General features: G+C 40.1%; 1 protein-coding gene across 17 annotated transcripts in view; it reads right to left on the minus strand.

Annotated features, from left to right (window-relative positions):
• Window positions 1-18473, minus strand: part of ak9 (adenylate kinase 9) — a 371922-nt gene that overhangs the window by 144196 nt on the left and 209253 nt on the right. The window lies entirely within an intron of this gene.

Consider the following 18473-nt stretch of genomic DNA (forward strand, 5'->3'; position numbering starts at 1 on the left):
TGAATTGCTCAAATATTAATAAATTATTTCCCAAATAGCAACCTTCTATTTTCTCGATTCCTTTTCTAGCCCATTCCTTGAAAGATAAATTATCTATTGTACAGGGGATTAATGGGTTTTGTGTCAATAACATTTTTGGTATTTGATAATTTATCTTTTTTTCTTCCAGGTGTATTCTTTTCCATAATTTAAGTATGTAATGTAATACTGGTGAATTGTTGTAGTGCACCAATTTTTCATCCCATTTATAAAGTATATGTTCCGGGATATTTTCTCCCAATTTGTCTAATTCTATCTTAGTCCTGGACATAGACTCAGCATTCCTGATGAAGAGCTGAGGCCAGAAACGTTCTTCACCTATTGTTTTCCATGGATGCTGCGTGACCTTTAGATTTACCGCACTACTTTTAGGAATTACTTAGCACCATCTACCTACCTTTCTCCAGAAATATTAATTGCCAAACTGCAAAAAAACTAACACTATTTAAAGAGCCAGCCTCTTTTACTTCCTTGGCTTGGACAGAGAATTCTACAAATTTACAGCTTCATGGGAAAAGCAGTTCCTGTTCATATCCATCCTAAATCTACTCCTTCAATCATAAGGCTATATCTCCTAGTTCCAGTCTCATCTATCAATAGAAACAACTGCCTCTATCTTGTCTAACCCTTTCATAATTTTATGTTTCTATAAAATCCACTCTCATCTGCTGAATTCCAGTGAGGCGATTCAATCTCTCCTCATAGGTTAAGTCCATCATCTCTGTAATCCACCTGGTGAACCTCCTCTACACCACCTCCAAAGCTATTACATCTTTTCTCAAGTAAGAAAGCCAGAACTGCTAACAGTCCTCCAGGTGTAGCCTCACCAGAACCCTATACAGTTGCAGCAGAACCTCCATCTCTGACATACAATTCCTCTAATAATGAAGGCCAACAGTCCATTTGCCTTCTGATAGCCTGCTGCACCTGCAAACCAACCTTTTGCAACTTCCAAGTTCCCTGCACAACAGCATACTGCAACCTTTCATGAAATAATAAATTGATCTTCTATTTTTCTTTCCAAAGTGGATAAACTCAAATTTACCATCGTCAGATTTACCATCTGTCAGATTCTTGCCCAACCACTTAACCCATCTATGTCTCTCTGCAGACTGTCTACATTCAGTGGTTTTCAAAATGCCCCCCTAAACTCACTTTCCATCTTAAGAAATCCCTATGCCGTAAGTGCTCTGTGATTAGTAAAGGATTGCTTAAGGTGGTATGTGAGTGGAAAGAAAAAGTTTGAAAATCACTGTTTTATGTGCACAGTTTCATAACATCAAAGGAAATGGGCCAATGACAATTTTTCTCAAGCAAAACATTTCAGGTACAATTGGGACTAGACCAGTGGTTCTCAACCTTCCCTTCCCACTTACATACCACCTTAAACAATCCCTTATCAATCACAAAGCTTTTATGGCATAGATTGCTTAAGGTGGAATGTGAGTTTAGGGGGCAGTTTGAAAACCATTGGTCTACATTATTTGCATAATTTGCTTTCCCATTCAGTTTAGTGTCATTGGGAAACTTTGATACACTTCACTCGGTTCCCTCTTCCAAACTGTTAATGTATATTGTTAACAAATGCAGGTTAATGTATATTGATAATAAAAACACATACCTCTGTGGTATTGCGGTCACCACTGATTGCCAACCAGAAAACACCCATTTATCCCAACTCTCTGCCTTCTATTGGTTAACTAATCCTCAATCCATTATATCATCATACATTACTCACAACTCCATGCATTCTTATCTTATAGTTAAGGCTTTTATACAGCACCTTATCAAATACCTTCTGGAAATCCAAGTACATAACATCCACCTGTTCGCCTCTATCTGCTGCCCTCAACGAACTCCAGTAAATTTGTCAAGCATGACCTTTCCTTTCAGAATCTGCTGCGCCTGCCTGATGGAATTATTTTTATCCAGGTGTCTTGCTATTTCTTCCTTAATGATAACCTCAAGCATTTTCCAAACCACAGACTTCGAGCTAACTGGTCTATAGTTAACTGCCTTTTGCCTATTTCCTTTATTTAAACAGTGGCTATCTTCCAATCTGCCAGGACCTACCCACAGTTCAGAGAATTTTGATAAATTATCACAAATACCTCTAACTTCTGCCATTTCTGGAAGTTAAAGTAGAAGTATTTGTGATCATTTACCATTATCACAATGGAAATGGAATAGAAGAGAGAACAGAAGAAACGGAACCAAAGTAAGCCATTGAGTCCCATTGTTGTGTTCCACCAGAGTCAAATAATTAACTACCTTTAGCTTCACTAGTTTGTGCAGCACTAACTCTTTATTGATAGCAAGGTCATTGTCTCCCATTTCATTCATAGCATCTCTTGTTGGCATGTTAGATATGTCCTCCACCATGAAGACCCACACAAAATAGTTATTCAAAGCCTTGGCCATTTCCACATTCCCACCTCATCTTCCACCTTTTTCTGCTTCCTGTAATTATAAAAACTTTATGATCTCATTTTATGGTTTATGCTATCAAAAATTACATAGGACCTTGTTGGTATCTGATTAGTGAAGGTAGAGAGGATAGGAATGCAGAAACATTGAGTATTTCATAGGATATAGGTATAATTAGAATGAAGACTATTGAGAGGGTATGGGCACCTGGTGCATAGAGTTGAATGCATTGCCCAACAGATGGTTTGAGAGAAGTGAGTACCAAATCCAGGGAAAATAATCTGGTGAGCCAAAATGAGATGTGTAGGTGAAGCATTAAAATTGGGAAAAAACTTAGAAAATTAAATAAAAAGAAAAAAAGTGTAATACAGTACAACTCCGATTATCCAAAATCGGTTTCTCCAAAAGCGAGGATATCCAAAATCCTCATTTATCCGAAATTTTTTCAGAGCCGAACTGACCGGGGATATCAGGCTCCTGGAGCCAGCAGCGAGGACCTCAAGCTTCCGGGCAGTAGCAGGACCTTTGGGATCCCGGCACAAGCGGGGCAGAGAGGTCTCGATAATCGGCGGTGGCCAGCATTTTTTTGGTGAGAATCAAACATTATTTTAATGCTTACAAAGCCTTATCTTGTTGTTTGTTGTTGTTTAAACAACAATGTTACAAACAATATGATGCTTTAAAAAAAACGACTGGTTCTCTGAAAAAAACGTTTATCTGAAATGGGCACGGTCTCGACTATTTTGGATAACTGGAGTAATACTGTATAGTAAATTGGATAATGGTAATCAATATCAGTGAGGAACAGATTGTAAAAAAAAATAACAGTGTACTTGCAAATAGAGAAAAAATATTACAAATAGGAAAAGGAAGATGTCCTCTGGTATTTACTGTTGTCACACTAGGAAAAAGGTGCTGGCTGTCCACCTATCAGCCTCATAATCTTATATACCTCTATGAAATCCTTTGTCGCTCCAAAGAGAAAAGCCCTAGCTCAGTCAACCTTTCTTCATAAGACAAGTTCTCTATCTAGGAAACATCCTGGTAAACTCCTCTGCACCCTCTCTAAAGTAGCTACACCTTTCCTGTAATGAGGTAACCAAAGTTGAAAGCAATACACAAATGTTGGGACCACCCAGAATTTTATAGAGCTGCAACATTATCTCATGGCTCTGGAAGTCAACCCCCAACAAATGAAGGCCAACACACCATACACCATCTTACCACCCTATCAACTTGTGCGGCAGCCTTGAGAAATTTATGGACCTAGACTCCAAGATCCCTCTGTTCCTCCACACCGTTATGAATCCTGATATTAGCCACATACATCACCTTCAAATTCAACCTTACAAAGGGCATCACTTTACTCTTATCTGGATTGAACTCCATCTATCACTTCTCTGCCTAACTCCAGTCTATCTACTGTTGTAACCTACAACAACCATGTATATTATTCACAAGATCTACAACCTTGGTATTATGTTCAAATTTACTGACCCACCCCTTCACATTCTCGTCCAAGACATTTATAAAAATCACAAAGAGCAGGAGCCCCAGAACAAATCCCTGCAGAAAGCCATTGATCATCAACCTTCGGGCAGAATAAAGTTCCATCTAATACTACCCTCTGCTATCTGCAGGGAAGCCAATTATGGTTTTATGGATCCCATGCCTTATGAATTTTCTGAATGAGCCTACCATGGCGGACCTTTTAAAATAGTTTACTAAAACTCAATGAGCCTTGAGTGGCACAACCTTCCTCTCACAAAGCCATGCTGACTATCCCTGAGAACCTGAGAAGACTATGCTTCTCTAAATGCTTGTAACGCTGTCCCTAAGGATCTTCTCCAATAGTTTGCCAACCTGACATAAGACTCACTCATCTATAATTCTCAGGATTTTCCCTCTTAGCTTTCTTAAACAAAAGGTCTACAATTTGCCATTCGCTTCCTGCAGTAACCTGGACTTATCAATCATATTTTTAAAATATTTGATTTTTGATTTTTTTTCTATAAATATACATAGAAAAAATCTCCAAAATTAAATATATATGTGTGTGTTTGTGTATATATGTGTGTTATATAAAAATAAAAACTTTTTCTTTACAAAAAAAAACAAAACAACACCTCTCCCCACACCCTCCCTTTGAAGATATAAATCCACACACCATCAGGGCTCACATTATATATTGATTGTCAAGAATTCTATATCGAGAAGTCACCTGTATTCATACTTCAGCAGAATTCATTATTATCCATTTTATTATTATAGTTATAATTACAATTGGGGCCATATATGATTCAAATATGGCTGTCGTATCTTAATAAATGTCATATTTGTTCTTTAAGTTGAATGTAATTTTTTTTCCATAGCAAAGCAACTATTCATCTCAGCAGTCCACTGTGCTATATGTAGAAGGGAGTCGGCCTTCTAAGTAATCGCAATGCATTTTTTAGCCACTGCCAAGGCTATTTTAACAAATGAACTTTGGAATTTGGTTAGTGTGTTACTTATTTCAATAAACTTGCCCAAAAGATAAAGCTCCGGATCACCTGTGAAAGTCGCCCCTGTTATTCTTGTTAATATTTCACTAATATCCTGCCAGAAAGGTCTCACCTTCACACACGACGACATAACATGCAGAAAGTTCCTATTTCTATCCCACATCTAAAACACATCTCCAATATTTTATGCATCTTCTGTGGTGTGAGATATAATTGGTGTAGAAAATGATATTGCACTAATCTGTATACTGGATTTGTAATTGATGTCATGCTATCCAAACACCAATCAGACCAATATCTTTCCATTATAGCAACATCTAGATCTGACTTCCATCTCTCTCTCAATCTCTGTAAACCAGTTTTTGTACTTTCATTCCGGAGACCAACGTACATCTTAGTTGAAAATTTAGGTGTATTCCTCAGCCATATTGTTTGTTCCATTTGTTATGGACTATGGACTGTAAAAGAGGGAGAGAAAGAGAGAGAGAGTCCAAGTTAGAAGAGCCAGAAAGGTATGCAGAGATCTCACTCTGTGTTGACAATGGTTTTCTGGCAGACTGAATTCAAGAGTGTGACAAAGAAAGGTCACTTGGTTGTCTGCTGCAAAGAAGGAAATTGTGGAGAAACTGTGTTAAAGGCACAGGCTTCCTAAGCAAGGTGGTTAAACCAAGCTGACCTTGAAGAACCAGGAAAATTCCATGGTGAATAAACCTGCAAAGGATCCGTATGTTTATCGCCAAGCAACATCAGTCATCTCTCTCACTCCCACATTCGTATGGAGTCCTTTTGTATTCAGTAGAGGAACTGAATTGGGACATTGAACTTGGAGAGTGAATTCTGTGGACTGTGTTTTTGGACTGATTTACTTGACTGGTCTTCGGAGGATTTTTTGTTCCTTCTTTTGTTTTTCACTAATGGGCACAGACGAAAAAGGTCTGGAGTTTTTTTCACATCCACACTTTTTATAATTTCTATATTGTTACAAGCCCAGAGGACCCCCAAACCCAGCAGCAATAGATATTCACCAAGACCAATGGTTACTTAAACAAAAGTTGTTTTTAATTATCTTCAAACATGAAAACAGAATCACACTTTAACTTATCACTATTGACTTAACTAACCTAACAACCCCCTTCTAATTCTAAGCGCACGTGTATGTAATGTGTGTGTAAGTTCAGAAAAGTTATTTGATTCACAGTCCAATCTCACTTCTAACACCTCCAAAGTTTACTGGTTGCAGGCAATTCTTAGACTGTGCACAGAATTTAACATTTATAAAATTCACCAGGCTTTGGCGCTTGAAAGGTAAATGGTTACCGTTCAGGAAGGTTCTTGTCAGTTTTCAGAGAGAGATTTGTTGTACATTTACTTCCATCAGCCATTTCAGTGTCTTGATGAAGAAACTTGCTTCCTCAAGGTTCTCCAGGTGATAATCTCTTTCTTTCAGGTCACCATAGAGTGTCTTGTTCTTTCTCTTATTCCAAGTGAAACATTAGACAGCCAGTCCTCTTCTCTTGCATGAACCACAAGGGCTGAACTAAGTACTCACAACCCGTCTTCCAAATGGGGTTTTCCACAAGCTTGCCAACTTGTCCTGTTCCAGTCCCAGTTACTTCTGCTGACTGTTACACTGTAGAAGTGATCTCTGTGTGTGTCTCTCTCTGAGAGAAAGCCTGTTTTACCCTCTCTGCTTGCAAAACCACATGACCATCTTAGAACAGCAAGAATGAATATGTGGCTTGAATGGTGGTGTAGGAGGGAAGATTTTAGATTCTTGGAACATTGAAACTGGTTCTGGGACAGATGGGACTGGTACAAACAGGATGGTCCATACTTGGGCAGGGCCGGGACCAATGTCTTTGGGGATTTGTTTACTAGCGCTGTTGGGGAAGGTTTAAACTAATGTGTCGGGGGATGGGTACCAGTCCAGAGAGTCAGGGGGGTATAAAAAGAAGATAGAAGCAAAAGATAGCAAGGTGAAAAGCAATTGTGACAGGCAGGTAAGACCGGGGCAAAAATCAAAAAGAGATACTTATTTACATAATGATAAAAGGCATAAGAATGTGGCTAAAGTAAATCTGAAGGCCTTGTGTCTCAAAGCAAGGAACATTCATAATAAAGTGGATAAATTGAATGTGGAGATAGCTATTAATGACTATGATATTGTTGGGATCACAGAAACATGGCTTCAGGGAGACCCTGACTGGGAGCTCAACATTCAGGGTTACTCAACATTCAGGAGGGATAGATGGAATGGAAAAGAAGGTGGAGTAGCATTGTTGGTTAGGGAAGAGGTGAATGCGATAGAAAGGAAGGACATTAGGTTGGAAGATGTGGAATCGATGTGGGTAGAGTTGCGAAACAGGAAGGGGAGGAAGATGCTAGTGGGTGTTGTGTATAGGCCACCTAGCAGTGAGGTTAGGGATGGCATTAGGAAGGAAATTGATAATGTGTGCAACAAAGGGACAGCAGATATAATGGGTAACCTTAATCTACATGTAGATTGGGTGAACAAAATTCATAAGGGTAAGGAGGAAGAGGATTTCTTAGAATGCATGCAGGATTGTTTTCTAAATCAGCATGTCGAGGAACCGTCGAGGGAACAAGCCATTCTAGACTGGGTACTGAGTAATGGAGAAGGTTTAATTAACAATCGTTTTGTGAAGAACCTCTTGGGCAAGAGTGACCACAATATGGTGGAATTCTTCATTAGATTGCAATGTGACAGAGTTGATTCAGATACAAAGGTTCTGAACTTGAAGAGGGGGAACTTTGATAGTATGAGTTGTAAATTGGCTAAAATAGATTGGCAAATGGTACTTAAAGGACTAACGGCAGAAATGCAATAGTAATCATTTAAGGATAGATTGGAGCAAGTACAATAGATGTACATCCCAGTCTGTAAAAAGAATAAATCAAGGAGGGTAGCATATCCGTGGCTAACAATGGAAATCAGAGAGAGCATCAAATCCAAAGAAGTAGCATATAAATTAGCCAAAAAAAATATTCCTGATGATTGGGAGAAATTCAAAGTTCTGCAGAAGAGGACAAAAGGATTAATTAGGAAAGGTAAAAGAGATTATGAGAGGAAGCTGGCAGGGAACATAAAAAATGACTGTAAAAGTTAAGAGAAATAGGTTGGTTAAGACAAATGTGGGTCCGTAGCGGACACAAATGGGTGAGTTAATTATGGGGAACAAAAGTATGGCAGACTGTCTGAATGACTACTTTAGTTCTGTCTTCACCAAGGAGTACATAACTAATCTTCAGGAAATTGTTGACGATCGGGGACCTAATGTGAGGGAGGGTATAAAGGAAATAATTGTAAGTCAAGAGGTTGTATTAGTTAAATTGCAGGGATTAAAGGCAGATAAATCCTTGGAGCCAGAAGAGAGCTGAAGGAAGTAGCCCAGGAAATAGTGGATGCATTAGTGATAATTTTTCAAACCTCCTTAGATACTGGATAAGTTCCTGAGGATTGGACGGTGGCCAACATAACCCCACTCTTTAAGAAGGGAGGGAGAGAGAAACTGGGAAACTACAGACCATTTAGCCTGACATCAGTGGTCGGGAAGGTGCTAGAATCAGTTATTAAAGATGCAATCGCAGTACATTTGGAGAGTAGTGGTATTATTGGATGGAGTCAGCATGGTTTTGTGAATGGAAAATCATGTCTGACGAATCTAATAGAGTTTTTTGAGAATGTAACCAGTAGAGTGAATATGGGGGAAATCAGTGGATGTGGTATATCTGGACTTTAGAAAGGCATTTGATAAGGTTCCGCACAGCAAACTAGCGTACAAACTTAAAAGCATGGTATAGGAGGTATGGTATTAAGGTGTATAGAGAATTGGTTGATGGACAGGAAGCAAAGAGTAGGATAAATGGATTATTTTTGGAATGGCAGCCAGTGACTAGTGGGGTATCGCAGGGCTCCGTGCTGGGGCCACAGATGTTTACAATATATATCAATGACTTAGATGTGGGAATGGATAGCAATATTTCAAAATTTGCAGACAACATGAAGTTGGGTAGTGGGGTTAACTGTGTTGAGGATGCCAGGAGGGTTGCAGAGTGATTTGGACAAGTTAGACGAGTGGGCCAAGACATGGCAGATGCAATATAATGTGGATAAATGCAAAGTTATCCACTTTGGAGGTAAGAACAGGAAAGAGGACTATTATTTAAATGGTATCTGTTTAGGAAAAGGGGAGATACAGAGAGACATGGGTGTTTGTTGTACATCAGTCATTGAAAGTGGGCATGCAGGTACAACAGGTGGTGAGGAAGGTGAATTCTATGTTGGCATTCATAGCAAGAGGATTTGAGTACAGGAGTACAGAGATCCTGCTACAGCTGTACAGAGCCTTGGTGAGACCACATCTGGAGTACTGAGTGCAGTTTTGGTCTCCTTATCTGAGGAAGGACATACTCACCATGGAGGGGGTGCAGAGAAGATTCACTAGTCATACCAGGGATGGAAGGACTTGCATATGAAGAAAGGTTGGATAGACTAGGCTTGTATTCTCTGGAAGTTAGAAGATTGAGGGGGGATCTGATAGAAATATATAAAATTCTTAAGGGTTTAGACAGACTAGACGCAGGTAGGTTGTTTCCAATGTTGGGAAAAACCAGAACCAGGGCTCACAGTTTCAGGATAAGGGGAAGATTTTTAGGACTGAGATGAGGAAAAATTTCTTCTCTCAGAGGGTAGTGGATCTGTGGAATTCTTTGCCACAGGAAGTAGATGAGTTTGGTTCCTTGTCAATATTTAAGAGTAGGTTAATTTGGCCCTTGTGGCTAAGGAGATCAAGGGGTATGGGAAGAAGACAGGAACCGGGTACTGAATGGCAGTGTAGGCTTGAAGGGACAAATGGAAAATGGCCTACTCCTACACCCATTTTTCTGTGTTTCTATGCTTCTATAAGAGATCCCTCCATATATCGATATATCTTATTCCTTTTTCATACCATGAATTCAATATTTTGTACTCAGATTCATGGGCAGGTGCATTTTTACATGATGGTGTTCTTAATATGTCTGCTTTTTTTCCAATACACTCAGTAATTTCTTGTCATATGTATTAATATAGGGTTATGCATCTTTTTTGTTATTAACTTAACATTCCATTTATAACTAAAGCCCTTTGCTGTTTCTCCTTCTATTGAATTCAACCCCATTCAAATCAAAGAAGGGGGACTGTCTTATTTTAAAAAGAATGATAAAAACACCTTGCTTGTGCAGATAAATAATATTTCTTAAAATCCTGAAGTCTAAATCCTCCCAACTTATAGTATCATGCTAACGTTTCCAATGATATTCTTAGCAGTTTGTTATCCCTTAGGAATTGCCTGATATAATTATTCAATAATTTAAATAATATTTTAGGTCATGCAATAGGCAATGATTGAAAAAGATGCTGTAATCTTGGTATCGCATTTTAATGCAATTTACCCTTCCCAGTAGAGTAATCAGCAGGTCTTTCCATTTCTCTAAATTTTTCTCTATTTTTTCTAAAAGAGGAGTGTAATTAAATTTATATAAAATCTGTAAGTTGTTATCCATTATTATTCTTAATTATTTGACTCCATATATCTTCCATTTAAATCTACTGCCTTTTTGATAATTTTCATAATCAATATTTTTCAATGACATTATCTAACTCTTGTCCGTATTTATTTTATAACCTGATATTCTTTCATATTTTTCTACTGTTGTTTGTAATTTTATCAAGGATTCAGCCGGGTGAGACAAATAAACTAATTTTATGCTCTTCCTGTCCAACTTTGGAGCCATTAATGTCTAGATCTCTCCTTATAATCTCTACCAGTGGTTTAATAGCTAGGATAAAAAAGTGCCAGAGACAGAGGACCTCCTGTCTACTTGACCCACTCAAGGGAAAAACTGCTGACATGTGATTGTTAGTTATAATTTTGGCTTGTGGTTTGTGATAAAGAGTTATTATCCAGTTTATAAATTTTCTGCCTATACCAAATTTTTCCAATGTCTTAAATATGAAAGACCATTCTAATTGATCAAATGCTTTTTCTGCATCCAGAGAGATGGTTATACTTGGATTCAACTTAGACTATTTGAAGAATGTCTTCCTTTAACAAATCCCACCTGATCAGTATGTATTAATTTTGGTAAATATAGTCCCAATCTTTAGCTAATTCATTTGCCAATATTTTAAAATCTGCACTTAGGAGTGATATGGGTCTATATGATGAAGTTTTTAATGGGTCTCTACCTTTCTTCAGTAGAACTGTAATTATAGCAGTTGAGAAAAATTCCGGGAGGGTCTGGATCTCCACCACCGAATCCAATACATTTATCATAAGAGGCATCAATAAGTCTTTAAATTGTTTGTAGAAATTTGGAAGGAAACCCATCCTCTCCCAAAGATTTGTTAGTCTGTAAAGAACCCAAGGCTTCCTTAATTTCTTCTCTCATGAAGGAGACATTTTAATAAATTTGTTCTCTATCTTCTAATTTTGGAAGTTCAACATCTGTTAAAAATTCATCTATCTCATTTTCATCTCCTAATAGTTCTGATTTATATAGTTTTATATATTGTCTACAAGTATTATTTATTTATTTTTGTTTATATGTTATAATATTGGTCTCTATTTTTATTGCATTTATCATTCTAGAAGAGTCCTCTGCCTTTAACCACCAAGATAAGACTTTGTGCACCTGTTTCCCTAATTCATAATATTCTAGTTTTGTTTTTAATTTTTTTTTCTCCATTCTATATGTTTGAAATGTGTTATATTTCAATTTTCTATTCTCTAGCAGTCTATATTTTTTCTTGTGACCCTGTTTTCTGGTATTCTTTTTCCAACTTTGCCAGATCTTACTCTGGACCATCTAGTTCTGTAACATACTTTCTTTTAAGATTTTTTTGTAGAGGAAATAATTTGTCCTCTTAGATTTAAGAATATCCTGTGGCAGCCCACTCACTATGCAAGCGAACCGGCTTGGGGATCACACGTCGGCAGGGAGGCCAGTTTCCAAGAGGGTGCTGGGCCTTCTTCATTGAGGGGAAAAGGCTGTTTGCAGGAAATTGATATAAGCTTGAGCTTGAGACCCAAATAAAGTAGCTTGAATACAACTCTAAATGCGTCCATCATTATTGCTTTAGTACTGTGTGTAGCACATCACTGCTATTGCTGACCCTGATGGTCGAAATAACATTTGGACCAAAGATGACCGACTTTTTATCCTTACACAGAATTGCATTGAAGCCACCAACTTTCTGGATGTTGCAACCACGCATGTAGTTTGACCAGGCTGAAGCCCAGTTCCAAATTCGACAAATAACTTCAGACACTACGCACTACTATTATGTAGTAAGTTCCCTAGACCAAGAGATGGTAAGCCAGGTTGCAGATATTATACAGGTGCCCCCAGAAGAAGGCAAATATGTAGCATTCAAAGAGCTGCTCATAAAGACCTTTGGCCTCTCACTGTGAGCAAGGTTCTCACTTGCTCCACCTATATGATTTGGGAGACAGGCCCCTGTCAGCATTGATGAATGGGATGCTGGGCCTGGCTTAAGGACACATATCCTGCATCATGTTTGAGCAGGAGTTCTTGGAACAGCTGCCTGAGGACATACATCTGTTACTGGCTTACATGGATTTCAGCGACCCCCCCCCCCCACCCCCGGTAGGTGGCGACCTGGGCAGACTGCTGTGAAGGGCCAAGAAGGAGAGCGTGGTGTCCGTCAGACAGATTACAAGGCCCCACAATCAGCAGCAGACCAGACCCAGCAATAAAATAACAACAACCTAGAAAGCAGTGGTGTTTCTACCACCAGCGGTGGAGCACAGAAGGCTGCTGTTGTTGACTACCCTGCATGTTCCCGGGAAATGCCAGAGCCAGCTGCTGCTAATGGTCACAGCGGCTGACCACCAAGACAACCTCCTGTATGTCTGGGAAAAACAGTCCAGACGCCACTTCTTGGTTAACACAGGAGTGAGATCAACGTCCTTCTCCTGATGGGGTATGACTCTTGCAGCATGAAGATGTGACCCTCCCTGAAGGCAGCAAACAGCAGCATGGTATGGACTTACAGCACCCGCACAGTCCAGGTGCAGTTTGGCACCAGCAGGTTCACATGGAAATTCACACTAGATGCCGTGGCCCAACCACTCCCGGGGGCAGAGTTTCTATGGGCACACAGCTTGCTAGTCAATCTATAGGGAAGAAGGCTTTTCCACACCAAAACATTCCAGATGTTTTCTTTGCGCAAGTTGCCGGCCCCACACCTGGACTCCATCACACTCTTAGAGGATGAGTTCACCAGAATCCTGAAGTATTTCCCATCGATACTGGCCCCACAGTTCTCGTCAGCTATGCCTAAGCATGGAGTGCAGCACCACATACTGACCCAGAGACCGCCACTCCATGCCAGAGCATGGAAACTTCCCTCGGACAAGCTCTGGCTAGCAAAGGAGGAGTTCAAGAGGATGGAAGAATTGGTGATCTGGCAATCTGATGGCACATGGGTCTCCCCCCCACACATGCTGCCCAAAGCCCCTGGGGTCTGGAGACCATGTGCTGACTACTGCCGTCTGAACAAGGCAACAACTCCAGACCATTATTTTGCAGCAAACCTACATAGGGCAAGCATCTTTTCCAAGGTAGTCCTCATCTGGGGATACCATCAGATCCCAGTACACCCTGACAGCATCCCCAAAACAGCCATCATCATCCTGTTCGGCTTGATGAGTTCCTCCAAATGTCATTCGGCCTGAAGAATGTTGCACAGATGTTCCAGTGGCTATTGGAGGTGGGGGGACATGACCTTGACTTTACATTCATTTATCTAAATGTCTGTCCCACCTCCATGAGCTTTACACCCACCTGAATAGTTTCAGCCCTACGATCAACCTGATCAAATACTAGTTTGGCCTCGACACCATCGATTCCTGGGCCACAGAATTACCAAAGAGGGTGCAGCACCACTAGCCGCTAAGGTAGACGCAATCTGACAGTTTGGCAGGTCCAACAAGGTCAAGGGCCTGCAGGAGTTCGTCAGCATGGTGAACTTCTATCACCGTTTCATTCCCAGTGACCCACATCATGTGTCCCTTGTTTACCCTGATGTCATGTGAGACCAAAAACATTACTTGGGATGAAGTTTCCACAGCCATCTTTGTAAAGGTGAAGGAAGCCCTGGCAAATGCCGTGCTACTAACTCACCCCAGGATAGACGTCCTGACCGCCTCACCGTGGAGGCATACAACACAGCAGTCAGTAGGGTTCTGAAATGGTTGATCGAAGGGCACTAGCAACCCCTGGCATTTTTCAGTAAGCACCTTAGGCCATCTGAGCTTAAATACAGTGTTTTCAACTGGGAGATGTTGGTGCAGTACCTGGCCATCTGGCATTTCAGGTACTTCTTAGAAGGAAGGCTGTTCACTATTTCACAGACCACAAGCCATTGAATTTTGCGTTTGCAAAGTGGTCTGATTCTTGGTCAGCCTGCCAGTAGCAACGTCTGTCCTACATCTCTGAATACACAACAACCATCACGCATGTCTCGGGGAAGGACAACATCATATCGGATGCACTTTCCAGTTCAATCATCCAGACCTTGTCCCAGGGGATAGACTTTGCAGCACTGGCAAAGGCTCAGCAAGTGGACTATGAGATGCCCAGATACAGGACCACAGTCTCAGATTTTCAACTGCAAGACATCCCCATAGGTCCAGGTGAGAAGACCCTCCTGTGTGATGTGGCTACCAGTCAACCTTGTCCCTTGTCCCGGCAGCCTAGAGACGGTGAGTTTTCAACTCCATATTTGGGCTGGTGTTCCTGTCTATCAGGACAACTGACCTGATGATCACCAGCATGTTCACGTGTCATGGCCTCCAAAAGCAAATCCTTGATAGGTAAAAATGTGGACGCAGTGCCAAACAACCAAAGTACAGCAGCACACCAAAGCTACAGCTCAGCAGTTTGAACCCACCCGCTAAAGGTTTGAACACATCCATGTAGACATTGTGGTGCCCCTGCCAGTGTCATGAGGAGCATGGTATCTCCTCACCATGGTGGATCATTTCATGAGATGGCCAGAGGCAGCCCCATTCACCGACACAACTGCTGACTCAAGTGCCCAAGCACCTATCACTACCTCGGTGGCACATTTCGGACTACTGGCCCACATAACCTCCGACAGAGGTGCTCAATTCACCTCTAGCCTGTGGTCAGCCCTGGCTAGCCTGTGGGGAATGCAGCTATACCACATGACTGGATATCACCCGCAGCCAAAGAGGTTAGTAGAGTGTTTCCACAGGTACTTAAAGTCGGTGCTCATGGCTTGCCTGAATGGGCCAAACTGGGCAGATGAGTTTCCCTGTGTCCTGCTAGGAATCTGGACAATGCTCAATGAAGATCTGGACACCTCATTAGCAGAACTGATTTACAGAGCACCCCTGGTCATCTCCAGTGAGTTTGTACTAGCCCCACAGGTAGGGGAGGGGGACAAGAGGAAGAATCTGCAGCAGTCCTGGACAGACTATGTGAGAGGCTCGGTACCCTGGCCTCCATGCCAACATCACAGCATGGATGGACCCGGACCTGCGTGCCTAAAGGTTTACAGAACTTCGTTCATTTTTGTATGGGAGGGGACATCGGGCATTCAAGATAGTCAAGAACAACGGGTCCATATACATCTTGGACATGGGGGGAAAGGGGAGGTTTTTACGGTAGACCATCTTAAACTGGCCTATATGGACTTGGCTCAACTGGTAGAGGTCCAGGCACCATGGCATAGAGGCAGGCCACCCAAATGAGACTAATCCAGACTTTGGGTATTGGGAGGTGTATCGCCAGTTCTGGGGGGGGGGGGGGTTATGTGGCAGTCTTCTTACAACACAAGCAAATTTGCTTCCAAAATGGTGGTCTCACATCGGCAGGGAAGACAGCTCCTAAGAGGGTCCTGGGCCTCCTTCATTGAGAGGAAAAGTCCTCTCGCGGGAAGAGTCCTTTGTATGTACGGATGACATCATTTCCGCAGCAAGCGGCAGAAATGGGAAATGGATATAAGCTTGGGTCTGAGGCCTGAATAAAATAGCCTTGAGTACAACTCTAAACATGCCTGTCGTTATTGTTTTAGCGCTGTGTGTAGCACATCGCTACAACCCCATATTAAAAAGCTATCATCAGTAGACAAAGGATTGGTTTCACAAAATATTTCTCTCTTAATAAACTCACAAAAATCCTTTTTCAACAATGTGCTATTGAGACACCATTTTCTTGTTTTTCCATTATTACAATAGTTAAAGTTAATGGTGAATGATCAGATAGAAGTCTCACCAGATATTTTGTTTTTACCACTCTACTTTTTAACTGGGCAGACTTTAAAAACAAATCAATTCTGTATGTGAATCATGTACCCTTGAGTAGAACAAGTAGTCTCTTTCTATGGGGTTATGTTGTCTCTATATATCAATCAAATTTAAATACTTCGTAAATGATAGTGTTGTTTTTGCAACTTTTGCTCTTGTCACTGCTCTGGCTGATTTATTCACTATTGGATCTAGACAGAAATTATATTCTCCTCCATCAAATATATTTGGTCTCCCTACTGCTGCTTTTTAAAAATAAATCTTTCATAAAGGCATCATAATCATTTTTGCATCTATGCAACATAATTTGGTGCATAGATATTCATAAACTTCCATGATTCAGCATAAATTTTACAATGTGCCATTACAAATCTTCCGGTTTGTAACATCTCTTCTATTATTATTGGTTTATTTTTATTAATTAGAATCGCTTCTCCATTTGCTTTTTTAGTACTTGTCCTACCCATCCTCTTTTTGATTTAATTTCCAATTTCCCTGCCGAAGAACTTCACGGATCAAGTATTCCTTTGTTTGATATCGGTGTAAATGTATGTCACCAAATGCAGCCTTTGCCCAGATTTGGGAAGAGATGGAAACATCACCTTTCTGAATACCATTACAAGCAGATCTGAAAAAAATGTAGTAAGTTGCCCAATCTCAGTGTCTTCAGATAAGCCCAAGATATGCTGATTTTGACATCTGCTTCAACTTTCCAAGTCGACGACTTTTCCCATTAACTTCTCGTTGTTGTTAGTTAATGCTGAGGTAGCGTCTTCCAAGTGCCAAACCTGATCACTAAAATCATTCAAAGTAGATTCTACAGAAGACAGATCCTCACCTTGTTTTTCAACAGAATGGCAAACTTGCTCAAGCTTATCTTTCAGTTTTGTGAGCTTAGCATTTAAAGCCTTGAATTCTTCAGCAATCATCTGTTTAATTTGAGCAAGTGCTTTGGATAAATTCTCGGAAGGTAGGTTAGCCAGTGTTTCTTGCTTCTTTCAATTTTTTCCAGCCTTGTTGCTCCTTGTATCCATTTTAACGTAAGTAAAAAATATAAATATGAAACCCGACACACTGAAAATTTGAAAGAAAAGCAGGGGAGTAAAAGAATATTGATTATGTAGGAGCAAGTGATTGAAGCAGCTACTTCATGTCATAGGCATCCAGAAGTCCAGGCTGTTGTATACTGACCTTACATTCACCAAAGTCTCTCTCCCTTGTAAACACTGAAGCTAGATATTCATTTAGGACCTCTCCTACCTCCTCTGGCCCCAGCATATGTTCACCCCTTTATTGGTAATTGGTCTAACCCTCACTCTAGTCATCATTCTGTTTTTTATGTACATTTAGAACACTTTTGAGTTTTCCTTAATCCTACCTGCCAAGATTTTCTCATGCCTCCTTCTAGCTTTCCTAAGTTTTTTCTTGAGAATCCACAGTGATCAGGAGAGATAAATATAGCTTAGAAAGTAAATTCAATGTAAGATTATAGTTAAGGAGTGTCAGACGTATAATGAGATGTTTTGCAATTCTAAAAAGATATATCTCATTGAGAAAAACAATTTGAAGATCTTGACATCCACTTTAATTTCCTTAGTTACAGAGGGCATACATGTTGGGAAGATTAATGATGGGCCAGAAGATGGGAAAACTTTGAAAATAGTGACTCAACCAATAATAAAGGAACTGATTGTTGGAAATATAAAGACAGAAAATAATTTCTACATCTATATACTATAGCTAAGGTAAATGTTGAGGATGAGACTGGGAAACTAATAAAGAGAAATAAGGAAATTGCAAAGACTTTGAACAAATATTTTATATGTCTCCACAAAATAACAAATTAACTACTAAATGCATATCATAAAATATCATAGGGCAAAAGTATGGGATGAAGGAACTGAATATAGCATAACCAAAGTTACTAACAAATTCCTTGGTACATTTCTAATAGCAGCAGTTCTCAATTATGACAGTATTTCTAGCCCCTTTTCAAATTCATTATGGTTACTTATTCATGCAACTGAAAAAGCAACTTATTCTATGCAAATCCATAATTGGGTGGCACGAGTTTCATTGACTAGAATCTGCTTCTACTGGATTTGAAACAAAAATGTAAATATTGAAAAATTAAATTCATAAA

This window comes from Narcine bancroftii, chromosome 6 (assembly GCF_036971445.1).
Source record: "Narcine bancroftii isolate sNarBan1 chromosome 6, sNarBan1.hap1, whole genome shotgun sequence".
In the NCBI taxonomy this organism is placed as follows: domain Eukaryota; kingdom Metazoa; phylum Chordata; class Chondrichthyes; order Torpediniformes; family Narcinidae; genus Narcine; species Narcine bancroftii.